Genomic DNA, 15,159 nt, shown 5'->3' with positions numbered 1-15,159 from the left:
TCCATATTTTTCCTAAAAGTTTTATACTTTTACGTTTACATCCTTGATCCATTTTGAGTTCATTTTTCTGTAAGGCATAATGTTGACATTCTTTTAAATTTTTTTATTAAAAAAATTTTTTTTGATAGCCGGGCGTGGTGGCAGGCACCTGTAATCCCAGCTACTCGGGAGGCTGAAGCAGGCGAATCACTTGAACCCAGGAGGTGGCAGAAGTTGCAGTGAGCCAAGATCACGCCATTGCACTCCAGCCTGGGCGACAGAACAAGACTCCGTCTCAAAAAAAAAAAAAAATTTTTTTTGAGACGGAGTCTTGTTCTGTCGCCCAGGCTGGAGTGCAGTGGTAGTATCACTGCTCACTGCAGTCTCAACCTCTAGGGCCCCAGTTACCCTCCCACCTCACTCTCCCTGAGTATCTGGAACCACAGGCACAAAACCACTATGACCAGCTTTTTTTTTTGGTAGAGGCAGGATCACCCTTTGTTGCTCAGGCTGATCTGCAACTCCTGGGCTCAAGCAATCCTCCCGCCTCAGTCTTCCAAAGTGTTGTTGAGGCTACAGGCATGAGCCAGGGGGCCCGGACTTGCTTCCTCCCTTTCTTATACAATAATACAAGAATACAACAATGTAATACAATAGTCTTGAAATCAAGCTGACTGTTTCTTCCCCTTATATTTTTTATTCTTAATGATTATTTTAGTTATTCTAATTCCTTTAACTTCCTACATACATTTTAGAGTAACAGTGTCTATATTAATAAAAGTCTTGCTTGGATTTTGATAAGAATTTCATTGAACCTATATATCAATTTGAGAAGAACTGCCATCTTTACCACATTGAGTTTTGCAAACTGTTAACACTGTACATCTCTCCATTTATTTAGTTTTTTTTTTTTTTGTATTTTTGGTTTTTTAAAACTTATTTCATCAGCATTGTGTACATTACATTGTGTACGTTTCTTTTTTTTTTTTTTTTTTTTTTTTAATGGAGTCTTGCTCTATCGCCCAGGCTGGAGTACAATGGCACGATTTGGCTCACTGCAACCTCTGCTTCCCAGGTTCAAGCGATTCTCCCACATCAGCCTCCCGAGTAGCTGGGATTACAGGCATCTGCCATCAAGCCCGGCTAAGTTTTGTATTTCTGTAGAGATGGGGTTTCACTATGTTGGCCAGGCTGGTCTTGAACTCCTGACCTCAGGTGATCCACCCGCCTCGGCCTCTCAAAGTTCTGGGATTACAGGCTGGAGGCACGACGCCTGCCTTACATTGCGTTGTGTCTTTTTCAGCATTATTCAGGTTTTGTCATATTTACATCTAAGTGTTTCTTTTTCGTCAGAGATTATACTTTTTTTTGTTTTGTTTTGTTTGAGACAGAGTCTTGCTCTGTCACCCAGTCTGGAGTGCAGTGGCCCGATCTCGGCTCACTGCAAGCTCTGCCTCCCTGGTTCACGCTATTCTCCTGCCTCAGCCTCCGGGGTAGCTGGGACTACAGACGCCCACCACCACACCCAGATAATTTTTTTGTATTTTTTAGTAGAGACGGAGTTTCACCATGTTAGCCAGTATGGTCTCGATCTCCTGACCTCGTGATCCACCCGCCTCAGCCTCCCAAAGTGTTAGGATTACAGGCGTGAGCCACTGCACCTGGCCCATGTTTTTGTCTTTTTAAAATTATTTTTTTTCATGTTACTAAGTTCTCTCCTTTAATATAGCAACATTCAGCACCTTATGCTACTCTTTTATCCTTTGGTTCCCAGTGACAAACAATGCAGTAATAATGCCTCTGGTTTCAGTTCCTCTTGGATGACCTTTATTAGCAGAGAGAGAGACCTGGTGCTTTAGCTGAAATTTGGCAGCCCAAGAAGTGCACTAACTGCTCCAAAGTATCCCTCATGTTCAAGAAACAATGCTTTCAGTTGACCTTTTGACCAAAAATCCAGTGTATATGCCAAAAGTTTCATTGAGAGGGTGTTGACACGTAAAACGTTTCCAACAAAGACAACTCTGTTTATTTCCTCATTAACAGCACACATTCGTGCCACAGAACCAAAGTTATTGGTGATAGTAACTAAAGTAGCTCTGCCAGATCTTCTTTACTAACAGATTCTCTCTTCTCCTTATAAATCATATTCCTAAAACTAGATGCTACAGCCCAACCTGGCAAACCAAATCTTTCATGACCTCCTCCATAAATATCACGGGCCAGCTTGTCAGCTTGTGTGCTGTCACCTTTGGATGCCATTTCAAGAGCCTCTTCAAAACTTTCACAGCCAGTCAATAAACTGCATAAACCCAGAAAGGTACCCTCTCCAAGGCTTGTCCCAGTCACTCGTTTGTAGTTGTCTTCGGAATGCACTGCTGAAATACTGACTCCTGAGCCAATGTTCACTACAAGCAGTGGCCAGGGATCATCCAGGTTAAAAGGCATCTTTTGGCATCGCTGAGGTTCTGTGCATTAGCTAAATAACAGCACTCCGCTTGTCCATTGAAACTGACAGAGTCTATACACAGCAAGCCCTTTACAAGGCAGTCAAGTTCATCCAGTTTGTGCAGGTGGAGGTTTGTGCGAAAATCTTTTTCAAACTTGTAGGCACCACCTCCTGTAGCACATAGCACGGTTTGCAATGTTGAGAAGTTTTTATCTCTTCCCATTTGGATAAAAGTAGGCAGGTCCTGGGTTGGAAAGTTGGTAAAGTGCAAGTTCTCTCTTTGGCCAAAAAGTGTTAAATTTTTCAGTTCAAGGTGTACATCCCAAATGCCGGTGGATCCATATGCTACATTAGAAGTCAAATATTTTCGAATACTTTTTAAACTCTCAACTTCTTGTTCTTCCTCTGCTGTGATATCAATAGGTTCAAAGTACTAGAGCTTTACTAGAGTTCCCCCAATGTACATGCCAAACCATGGGAAAGAGGGTTTCTTGGCATCTTTGATCTTCATGGCGTCGGCCCGACGGGCAAGGGACGGACTCGGGCCCGGAGCACTGAGAGCAGAGGCGGCGCCTCTGGAGGTGGCTGGGCCGCGAGGTGAGGCCTGGCGGGTTCCTCCCCTCAAGTCGGGGGGGCGGGCCTAGGGCGGGGCGGCGGTGCCTGAGGGATGCCAGGCCCAGGGGGCGGTCCCCTACCCCCGCGAGGGGCTGCAGGGACAGAGCGAGCTGGGGAAGGCCTACGGCCTCGCAGCTCCGGCCCCCGCCCACACACACACAAGCAGCCGCTCCAAACAAAAGGCCCCGGTCCCGTGCAGCCACCGCCGCCGCCCTGAAAAATGTATTTTTAAAATTATTTTTACTTGACATATAATAATTGCACATATTTATGAGGTACAGAAGTGTTTCGATACGTACAATGTGTAATGATTAAATCTGGGGAATTAGCAAATCCATCGCCTCAGATATTTCTCGTTTCTTTGCAATGGGAATATTCCAAATTTTCACTTCTAGCTATTAGGAAATACGTGGTATTACATTTTAAATCTCACTATCCACATGTTCATTGCCTTTATTTGGAGATAGAATTTATTTCTGTAGACTTTTATTTTATCCTGTGACCTTGCTGTATTACATTTTTAGTTCTAAGAGGTCTCCTCCCCTTCCCCCATAGAGGTTATTGTTTGTTTTTTCGTTTGTTTTTGTGAGACAGGGTCTCTTTCTTCGTCCAGGCTGGAGTGCAGTGGTGCCATCTCTGCTCACTGCAACCTCTCTCTCCTGGGTTCAAGCGACTCTCATGCTTCACCCTTCCAAGTAGCTGGGATTACAGGCATGCGCCACCATGGTAGGTTAATTTTTGAATTTTTAATAGAGATGGGGTTTTGCCATGTTGGCCATGGCTGGTCTGGAACTCCTGGTCTCAAATGATCCGCCCACCTCGGCCTCCCAAAGTGCTGGGATTACAGGTGTGGGCCACCATTCCCAGCCTCCCTCATCCTTTTCATGTCAGCTGAGTCTACAGTGATGTCCTCTTTTTATTCCTGATGTTGGTAAACTGTGTCATCTCTCTGCTGAAAATTTCTGTCTTGCTAGAGTTCTTCTTTTATTAATCCTTGAAAGGAACCAGCTTTTTGTTTTTCTATTTTTGTGTGTGTGCGCGTGTTCCATTTCATTGATTTCTGCTTTTATTTTTTATTATTTCCTTTCTTCTATTTGCTTTGGGTTATTTTGCTCTTTTTCCCACCTGGTTTCTTCAAGTAAGAGCTTAGAGGACTGATTTGGGACTTTTTTCTTTTCTAATGTATGCACTTAGTGCTGTATAATTCTCTCTCAGCACTCCTTTAGGATATCTTGGAATTTTTAATATATTGTATTTTCATTTTTATTCAGGCTAACTTATTTTTTGATATCTACTAAGGTTTTCTCTTTGTCCTATGAAATGTTTAGTAGTGTGTTGTTCATTTTCCAAGCGTTTGGATGTTTTTCTGTCATCTTTTTGTGACTGATTTTTACTTTAATTTCATTTTGGTCAGGGATCATACCATATTAGTTAATTCTTTTAAATTTGTTGAGGTTTGTTTTATGGCCCAGGATATGTTTTACCTTTACCTATATTCAGTGTGGATTTGACGTGTGTGTTCTGCTCTTCTTGTGTGGACTGTTTTATAAATGCTAACAGAATTTTGGTGGCTGAAGATGTTTTGAGTTCTTCAACATTCTTTTTTTTTTTTTTTTTTTTTTTTTTGAAGCAGAGTCTCGCTCTGTTGCCCAGGCTGGAGTGCAGTGGCGCAATCTCGGCTCACTGCAAGCTCAGCCTACCGGGTTCACGCCATTCTCCTGCCTCAGCCTCCCGAGTAGCTGGGACTACAGGCACCCGCCACCATGCCCAGCTAATTTTTTTGTATTTTTTAGTAGAGACAGGGTTTCACCGTGTTAGCCAGGATGGTCTTGATCTCCTGACCTCATGATTTGCCCGCCTCAGCCTCCCAAAGTGCTGGGATTACAGGCGTGAGCCACCACGCCCGGCCTAGTTCTTCAACATTCTTGCTGATTTTCTGTTTAGTTGTTCTATCAATCATTATGAGAGAAGTTTTGAAGTCTCCAGAGTAATTGTGGATTTGTCTATTTTTTTTTAAAGTTCTGTTTTTTTCTCTTTACATATGTTGCAGCTCTGCTGTTTGGTGGATACATATTTAGGATCGTTATGCCTTCTATTTCTTTCCCTGCCTCCCTCTCTCCTTTCTTTTTCTTCTTTATTTAACCAAGAAAGAACAAATTTACTATTACTTTCCCTACCAAAGCAGTCTCTCATCACCTCCTGACTCTGAGAATTAAATTCTATTTCCTTCAGGTGTCCTTAGTTGATTGACTCCCAAACAGGGAGTGTGAGCAGGAAAATAGAATAAAACACCTGTTAGATTTGAATACAAATTGAGAAATTTGTATCTTTGTTTTTGCCTGGAAACATTTAAAATGGAATGGGAACCACCTGAGAAGCACATATTGTCCACATCTTGGGATCATTTCAGAACATCTTGCCTCTTCAAACAATCAGCAACAATGGAATATATATATGTATATATATATATATACACACATACATATATATACACATATATACACATATATATGGAGAGAGAGAGATCTCAAAGATTATTTCTCTAAACTATTTGATAATGATTTTCCGACATTATATCTTTTTAATCCCTAAATTCATCAATGTGTATTTCTTAAAACAAGATCAATTCCTTAACACAGCACAATTATCAAATTCAGTAAACTTAACATTGATAAAATAGTATTATCTAATATACAATCTATAAAAATTTAACTAATTGTACCAATACAATCTTTTATAGAAATTTCTCTCCCAAGCTAGGAGCCATTTCACAGACACATATGAATCTAATTGTCTTGACTCTTTAGTCTCCTTTAATTTAGAACAGTTGCTCAATTGTGTCTTTCACAACTTTGATAATGTTTTTGAAGAGTATCTGCCAGTGGTTTTGCGGAATGTTTCTTAATTTGTCCTATTCATGGTAAGATTAAGGTTATGGAAACTGGAAGAAATGTCACAAAAATTCATATTATCCTCTATCACACCAAGAAGCAAGTGATGTCAATTTTCCCAATTATTACTGAAGTTAGCTTTCATCATTTGGTTAAGTTTGTAACTACTATTTCTTCCCTGCAAAAGTATCATCTTCCTCACTGTAATCAATAAGTAAGTTCTAGGGAAATACTCTGAGACTATATAAATATCCTGATCCTCATCAAAATTTTACCTGTACTTTTAGCATTGACTTATAATTTTGCCTGCACCTATCAGAATTCTGATGGTGTCCAGATTTTCTAATTTTCTAATGGGGATTTGCAAATTTTATCCTTCCTTCCACATTTATTAGCTGGCATACCACTGTAAAGAAAATCTTCCCATCTTCCATATTTATTTATTTATTTATTTATTTATTTATTTATTTGAGACAGAGTCTCGCTTTGTCACCCAGGCTGGAGTACAGTGGCATGATATCAGCTCACTGCAAGCTCTGCCTGCCGGGTTCACGCCATTCTCCTGCCTCAGCCTCCCGAGTAGCTGGGACTACAGGGGCCCACCACCACGCTCAGCTAATTTTTTTGTATTTTCAGTAGAGATGGGGTTTCACTGTGTTAGCCAGGATGGTCTCAAACTCCTGACTTCGTGATCCACCGGCCTCGGCCTCCCAAAGTGTTGGGATTACAGACGTGAGCCACCGCGCCTGGCCAACCATATTTATTTATTTAAGTTACCAAGATTGATAATCATTTATTGTCATAATTAATGCTCAAAGTGTGTCAGATTTGGTCAATGAGATTCCCTTCAAGCCCACTTCTGTGTTCTTTTAAGTCATCCCCGTCATTCTGGCACAGCAAGATATCTTAGGTTCACCTTGCAGTTTCCCTGGCACAGTCCTGGAGTCAGTGTAGTTGACACTAGTAGCTACTTTCTATTAGTATCTCTGGTGCCTTTTAGTAGGGAATGGTATTTGTAAATCAAAATATTGTTATCTTTGTTTATTGTTTCTGAGGTATTTCTTCCAGGCCCAGTTAGCAGACAGATCTGCAGGGAAATTTTACTTTTTTTTTTTTTTTTTTTTTTTTGACAAAGTCTAAGTCACCCAGGCCAGAGTGCGGTGGCGGGATCTTGGCTCACTTCAACGTCTGCCTCCTGAGTTCAAGCGATTCTCCTGCCTCAGACTTCCGAGTAGCTGCGACTACAGGCACGCACAACCACATCCGGCTAATTTTTGTATTTTTAGTAGAGACGGGGTTTCACCATGTTGGCGGGGCTGTTCTCGAACTCCTGACCTCAGGTGAGCTGCCCGTCTCGGCCTCCCAAAGTGTTGGTATTACAAACGTGAGCCACTGCGCCCAGCCTATAAAATTACATATGTATAATTTCATACTGATGCCTCCAATTCCCATCAACACCAACAGGACAATTCTTTACCTTCTTTCTCTTACAGTGACAGCCTGGTTCCAACAACACACCCGCTCACACACACTCATTTTCCCAATCCTAAAATTCACACAAAATCTCAGAATTCTTACAGCCCTAGCTCTACAAAAATAACCCTGATACAGAGTTCAAAATTTGTTTGCAATTCTTTTTAATCTTACAATTAGAACAACAAACTGTATAAACCATTTTCATAGATCAGTTCTTTCCTTTTCAAGTAGGATTATGTTATTGTTTCACAATGCAATTTTACACTTGATCTTAGCCAAATGGCCGAGAAGCGATAGACAACGCCATTTTAATTTGCCTCTATTTGTATTGAATTTTAAGGTATTTTCACACGCACTTGAGTCAGTTTTATTTTTTGACTATGTGAAACACCAACATGCTTCCAGGAGTCAAAAGAATACAGAAAGTTATCAGAAAATTTGCAAGAGAATGTTGTATACCGGGACACACTCAAACGATAGAATGCAAGTATGCTCCAGGAAGTCTAACATGATGGATAGCCCACCTTGGGGTGAGTTGATCTTGGGCTGACCACAAATCAGGAACAGTGCCTTTATTTTTACCACTAAGCTACCTTCCTTTCTTTTTCTTTCTTTCTTTCTTTGAGACGGAGTCTTGCTCTGTCGCTCAGGCTGGAGTGCAATGGCCCGATCTCGGCTCACTGCAACCTCTGCCTCCCGGGTTCAAGCAATTCTCTACTTCAGAGTAGCTGGGATTACAGGCGCCTGTTACCACGCCCGGCTAATTTTTGTATTTTTAGTACAGACAGGGTTTCACCATCTTGCCCAGGCTGGTCTTGAACTCCTGACCTCGTGATCCACCCGCCTCAGCCTCCCAAAGTGCTGGGATTACAGGCGTAAGCCACCGCACCCGGCTAAACTACCTTTCTTTCGGTATAGCCGTGCCTAAAAGAGGAAGCGCTTCATGTAGGGAATTAACAATGGAATTGGAAACGTACAGTGAGTATCCTGACACAGAGGGCAGGCTCACATATTGGCGGTCACCTAAGAATTTCCTGAAGACCTCGAGTCCCGAGGGGGTATAGCTCAGTGGTAGAGCGCGTGCTTAGCATGCACGAGGCCCTGGGTTCGATCCCCAGTACCTCCAGTCCCTGTTTTCTTCCCCGGGACACCAGTAAGAAGCGGTCCATGACATTTCCCAACTTTATATTTTTCTGTCTGTCAAGGTGAATTGTGTTGGCCTCTGCATTTCTCTCTCATACAGAGGGTGATTCGTGTTCATTCACTTGAGGTTATTTGCTGCCTAGGATTATCTGCCCATTCTTTCTAAGCAGTCCCATCAATCATTAACGTGGACAACGCATGGGGGAAACAAGTAGTATTCCTGGCCATCCAGCCAATTTCTAGCTGTAAATGAAATCATCAGAAACCATGGAACTGTGTGGCCCAAGTCTGATTTCAGATCGGAAGCTAAAAGGCTCAAGTCTTTTTCTGTTTCTTTTTCTAACTCCCCCTAACCAGGTTGCAGAAGCCCTACAAGCTTTCACTAAAAGATTACACTGCCAGGGGTTGATGATTTGATGTGTGGTGGTCACTTTTTCCATTGGAGACCCACAAACTCTGAAACTTAAACTACTTAACTACAAACACACAACAAATGACGAAAAGATAGCATTCACCTCAGCTGAGATTTGGTGGAAGTAAAAAGCACTTCTCTGGGTCCTCTGAGGAAGCTTCTGGTCTGAGATGCAAACACTGAACTCCAGGGACCAAGATCAGTACAGGAGAAAGCTCATTTTGTTGTTTTACATAAATAAAAGTAATGAACGTTTATTCTTCCAATCCCAAAGGATCCTTTTGTACCTCACAGTACTTAGTCTCCAGGATTGACCTCCTTCTAAGCTAGGGAACAACCCATACCTCCAGATTGGAGCTCTTTGTGGTATCACCGTGCTAAGCATAAATTCACAGGGAAATACTCTGCAAGCATGTTAATACTATCTTGTTAAAAGAAGATCTGCTTTTATTTTCAGCTCTATTTCAAGCCAACAAAGGAAATAAAAAATAAGTTACTAAACACTCAGAAGGCAGAAAAGCGACCTCTCTCCATCTGCAGAAGCCAAGCAAGCGTGTGGGCTTCCGTTTTCTTTTACTCACTTTCTAAACGCTGTAACGGCCACCATCTATCAGGTGGTCACAAGCCATCGCTAAAGTCAATCTGAGGTCAACCCACTCGACTTGTGAGGGATTCAGCTATACTGCCTCTGCATCTGTAAGAGGACTAAGGAGGCGGTGGCTGCAGGAGTAGTTAACACCGATTGTACCGTGACTCCGCCTTTCCGCAGCCGCTCTCCAGCTCTTTAGAGTCCTTTTGAGTCAAGCTGGACGTGAGACATAAAGGCGATCGTTGCAAACGCCAGGAGGAGTTTCTTCAGGGTGAAGTTAACTTTCAATCGGCTTCATTCTAAAAGAAATACGTGAAGCAAACAAACGGAAACTTTCTTTCTCATCTTTTGCATTTCAAGCAAAAACTAATGAAATTAGATGTTTCCACCGTCATGCTCAGTTTCGAAGCTGCCAGCAGATCCCGCTTCTAACTTTTAACACAGGCACGCAGGAAATCGGGAAATCCCTGCAGCTCCCTCAGAAGCTACAGTATCAGCGGTTCCTGAAGCGCAAACCAAAACCCAACATCACGCGCTCCTCCAAAGAGCTCAGCCGGTCTGCTGAGCGACGGAAATAGCGGACAGGCGCTCTTGAAGCCGAAACGAACCAGGTCCCCTTCCTGGTCCAGTCTCCCTCCCTAGGGACAAAAAAAGTACCTCTCTTCCCTCATATCCAGAGGAAGCGACGGAGGGATGTGGCGCTTAGACTCACTGTACCATCCCGTCCACCAAAGTCCTAATTATCTTGAGGATGCGACAGAGCGAGACTCCGTCTCAACAAAACAAAACAAAACAAAACAACCCTAAGAAAGAGACAGAATGTACTGGAGAATAGGAAGTACCTAGGAAAACCTTTTTTTCTTGTATTTCAATTTAAGCCTTCATTTATGTAAAATAAAACGCATGAAACCTATTCAGCTTACGGCTTATTATATATATAACCAAAATTCAGGCCAAGATACTGAATTTTTCAGCAATCAACAGCTGCCTTTTGCCTCATTTCAATTATCCTAACTCTCTGACCTCCATCTCCATAGATTATTTTTCTTATGTTTTAAATAATATAAATGGGATCATATAATATCATCGTAGTCTATTTTGGGCTGCTGCAAAATCACTAAAGACTAGTAATTTGTAACGAACGGAACCCTTTCCTTCCCTTCCCTTCTCTTCCCTTCCCTTCCCTTCCCTTCACTTCCTGACAGAGTTTCACTCTTGTTGCCCAGGTTGGAGTGCAGTGGCTCAGTCTTGGCTCACTGCAACCTCTGCCTCCCGGATTCAAGCAATTCTCCTGTCTCAGCTTCCTGGGTAGCTGGGATTACAGGTGAATGCCACCACGCCCAGCTAATTTTTCTGTATTTTTAGTAGAGATGGGGTTTCGCCATGTTTGCCAGGCTGGTCTTGAACTCCTGACCTCCTGACCTCAGGTGATCCATCCACCTTGGCCTCCCAAAACGCTGGGATTACAGGAGACAGCCACCGCGCCAGGCCCGGAAACGTACTTTCTCACAGTTCTGGAGGCTGGGAAGTCCAAGATCAAGGCACTGGCTCTCATGTCTGGTGATGGCCTTTTTGTTGTGTCCTCACATGGCAGAAAACTGAGAGCAATAGAGAGATGAACTTCCTTTGTCAAGTCTTATTATAAGGATACATAATATTATTCATGAGGAAGGAACCCTCATGGCTTAATCTTCTTAAAGGCCCTATCTCTTGATAATTATCACATGGCAACACCTAAGCTTTGGAGGGGACACTTTCAAACCATAGCAAATCTGTGCTCATTTGAGTATGGATTCTTTCACTCAATTTTTGTTAAAAAAAAAAAAATTAGATTCATTTTCTTTTCTTTTTTCTTTCTTTTTTTTTTTTTTTTTCGAGGTGGAGACTTGCTCTGTCACCCAGGCTGGAGTGCAGTGGCGCGATCTCGGCTCACTGCAAGCTCTGCCTCCTGAGTTCACGCCATTCTCCTGCCTCAGCCTCCCGAGTAGCTGGGACTACAGGTGCTGTCCACCACGCCCAGCTAATTTTTTGTATTTTTAATAGAGACAGGGTTTCACTGTTTTAGTCAGGATGGTCTCGATCTCCTGACTTTGTGATCTGCCCGCCTTGGCTTTCCAAAGTGCTGGGATTACAGGCGTAAGCCTCTGTGCCCGGCCTTCATTTTCTATATATTGTTGCTACTAACAGTAGTTATTTTCTATTGCTCTCGAGTATTCTATTGTCTGAATACTGTACATCATGATTTATTAATTCATTTTACTGTCCAAGTACATTTGCAGCACCCCTCGTTTTTGGTTGAAATGTCTAATGCTGCTGTAAACATTGTGATACATGTCCTTCAAGGGAAATGCTCATGCACTTCTCTTGGGTATAAATGTAACCGTCTAGTTTTGGGGTCACAGGTTATATATTTTATATATATATATATATATAGTTTTATTTGATATTTTCAGATAGTTTCCCAGTGTAGATATAGCAGTTTACAGTCTCATCAGCCATGTATGCACGTTCCAATTGCTTCACATACTCAGCAACACGATATTATCCACTTTTTAGGTTAAATGATTCCGATGAAGGGCAATATTATTTTGTGGTTTTTGTGTTTTTTTTGACAGTGTCTTGCTGTGCTGCCCAGGCTGGAGTGCAGCGGCACAATCTTGGCTCACTGTTGCCTTTGCCTCCCAGGATCAAGAGATTCTCATGCCTCAGCCTCCTGAGTAGTTGGGACTACAGGGGCATGTGGCCATCTAAATTTTTGTATTTGTAGTAGAGACCGGGTTTTGCCATGTTGACAAGCTGGTCTTGAACTCCTAACCTCAGGTGATCCACCCGCCTCGACCTCCCAAAGTGCTGGGAGTATAGGCGTGAGCCACTGTCCCCAGCCTTGTTGTGTTTTTAATTTGCATTTCCTTTATAGCAAAAGATGTCGAGCATATTTTATTTTACTCAATAGCAATTTTTTGTGAAGTGCATATTAATTTGCTCTTTCTTATTGAAGTTTTAGTCTTTTTCTTAGTGCTTTGTAGAAGTTCTTAACATATCCCAGATAAAGATCCTTAGTAAAATATAAGTATTGAAATATCTTCTCCTAGATTGTGGCTCATCATCTTTTCTTAAGGAGGATGGGGCTTGAAAAACTTTGTAAGCAGGTGAAAGAGAAGAAATGGAGACAGACAGGTTGAAGACCCCAGAGAAAGTTCCATCTGGACATCTTACCCGTTGGCTGTGGGAGAAAATGCCCCCAGGCAGTTTGCTGGAGAAGAAACCTCCGAATAAACAGATGGGATGAAATGTTCCAGAAGCAGAAATTGTGATCTGGTCTGTGATTCTCTTACATTTCTCCTAGCAGCTTCAAGGGATATAGTTTAGAGGTAAGAAATAGTGAGATATGAGACAGTGGATTTTCTATCTGGCCAACTTACCATATTTTTGAAGACCTCTCAGAAATATGACTAATGCGTCAAAAAAATCTTCACGATGTTTCTGTAGTGAGAGAGGTGTGGCTCAGTGGTAGTGTGTCCTTGCCTTGCACAGGGTTCAAAAGCATACACGTTCATCTGTTTTTCACAATTCTCGCCACTCTGTACTTTTCTCCTTTTAAAAACGTCTTGCGTGGTCACACTAAAATAAACATATTATACTTTCCATTTCCACTCCCTGGGTCTCTGTACCACCCAAGGTGGATGTGTCAGCACAAGACGAGTGAAAGGAAGGGAATAGCGAAAATGAATTGTCTCGCTCAGGATTTCTTTAGTCAGAAGCTATAAACCCGCCACCACATTAACGTGCCCAATAATCCTCTGTTCCTTTTTGCCATATCGTTGAAGAGCAAGACAGAAAAACAAGAGCCCAGAGAAAAGGAAAAACTTAGAAAATTTTCTTTTGAATTCCCTTGGTATTCTGAGCAGTGACCATGTAGGGGAGCATGTTCTTGCTTTGCTCTGTTCTTCACCTTTGCCTTTTCTTTCCCTGGCTTTTGCTAACCCATTAATTGTCCTTAAAATTGGGTCCTATTTTCAGGCATAAATTGGAGAAGAATCTATATTTTGGGGGTGAAGGGGTGAGTGAATGACAGGTGATATTGAAGACAAAAGAATTGGAAGATATAGTGACCCTACAAATGACAGTTTTTATATTTTGAAGAAATAGCTAAAAGAACAAGCTCAGAGAAGCCGAAATAGCTCAGTTGGGAGAGCGTTAGACTGAAGATCTAAAGGTCCCTGGTTCAATCCCGGGTTTCGGCAGTTTTTGTTGTTTTTGTTTTTTTTTTTTTAGTTTTGCCTAATAGAACCCTTATTTATTTATTTATTTATTTTTTGGACAGAGTTTCACTCTTGTTGCCCAGGCTGAAGTGCAATGGAGCGAACTCGGCTCACCGCAACCTCCACCTCCTGAGTTCAAGAGATTCTCCTGCCTCAGCCTCCCTAGTAGCTGGGATTACAGGCATGCGCCACCACGCCTGGCTAATTTTGTATCTTTAGTAGAGACGGAGATTTTCCATGTTGGTTAGGCTGATCTCGAACTCCCGACCTCAGGTGATCGGCCCGCCTCGGCCTCCCAAAGTGCTGGGATTACAGACGTAAACCACAGCGCCTGGCTAATACAACCCTTATACAACACTTGCATGCCAATCCCAGAAGGGTGTATAGAACTCCAATTTTTTGCTGTTGAAAATCCGATAAAGGTAATATACACACACACACACACACACACACACACGCATATATATATATGTATATGCATATATATATGCATCACTCTCTCCTTTGGTTGCATATTCCACTGAAGTCTTCCATGAAGTGCTGACATTAAATAAATTATTTAAAGTCTTAAACCTAGGAAGTGATTTTTTTTTTTTTTTTTTTTTTTTTTTTTTTTTGAGATTGAGTTTCGCTCCGATGCCCAGGCTGGAGTGCAGTGGCGCATGCTGGCTCAGTGCAATCTCCGCCTCCCGGGTTCAAGGATTCTCCTGGCTCAGCCTCCCCAGTAGCTGGGATTATAGGCGCCTTCCATTTCAAGTCGTATACAGTATTCTAAATAATTTGTATCCCCATTAGTACCTAGTATATTCTACTCACAGCAGCTGCAGACGCTCCACAATACTCAGAAAAAGAAAGTTACCTCCTGGAAATTATTACAAGAGGGGTTTTCAGGAAGGGGGTGTAGCTCAGTGGTAGAGCGCATGCTTTGCATGTATGAGGCCCCGGGTTCAATCCCCGGCACCTCCAAACGGTGGTTTTGCTCTGGTAGTGTTCAAACCTAATTCTGAAGCAACATAGACTTACTTCTGCCTCCGCACCTTTTTCTATCCTATTTCTGCACATACAGAGAGTAAAGACGTAACCCAAAGGGTTGCCTCCATTTATAATCCATCTCTATGCTGTGAGCTTCGACATCACCGAAGGCGATTGCGACGGCAGAAGGAAGGTGAAAAAGAAATGAGGAAGAAAGAAGAATGGGATCCCAACAGGGTGTCTTGAACCCAAACAAAAGTGTGCACATCCACGAGCGGTTCACATTCGCTCTCATTTTGTACTATGATTAAAGAGAAGGAAAGACAAAGAAGGGAGAAAAGCAACCCGCGGCCATTCTTTTGCAGTGGCGCGAT

General features: G+C 42.3%; 3 non-coding genes and 1 pseudogene across 3 annotated transcripts; 3 read left to right on the top strand and 1 right to left on the bottom strand.

The window, feature by feature from the left end:
* Positions 1 to 1,733: 1,733 nt before the first annotated feature.
* On the bottom strand, positions 1,734 to 2,957 carry LOC100443377 (pantothenate kinase 3-like; annotated as a pseudogene).
* A 5,504-nt stretch (positions 2,958 to 8,461) lies between these two features.
* On the top strand, positions 8,462 to 8,533 carry TRNAA-AGC (transfer RNA alanine (anticodon AGC)). Its single transcript has one exon. It is a non-coding gene; the product is annotated as a tRNA-Ala (tRNA).
* Positions 8,534 to 13,722: 5,189 nt separating this feature from the next.
* TRNAF-GAA (transfer RNA phenylalanine (anticodon GAA)) lies at positions 13,723 to 13,795 on the top strand. Its single transcript has one exon. It is a non-coding gene; the product is annotated as a tRNA-Phe (tRNA).
* Positions 13,796 to 14,707: 912 nt separating this feature from the next.
* TRNAA-UGC (transfer RNA alanine (anticodon UGC)) lies at positions 14,708 to 14,779 on the top strand. Its single transcript has one exon. It is a non-coding gene; the product is annotated as a tRNA-Ala (tRNA).
* Positions 14,780 to 15,159: the final 380 nt, after the last annotated feature.

Source organism: Pongo abelii, chromosome 5 (assembly GCF_028885655.2).
Source record: "Pongo abelii isolate AG06213 chromosome 5, NHGRI_mPonAbe1-v2.0_pri, whole genome shotgun sequence".
Lineage (NCBI taxonomy): Eukaryota > Metazoa > Chordata > Mammalia > Primates > Hominidae > Pongo > Pongo abelii.
The sequence above is the reverse complement of the archived record's forward strand: the minus strand, read 5'-3'. Positions and strand labels throughout refer to the sequence as shown.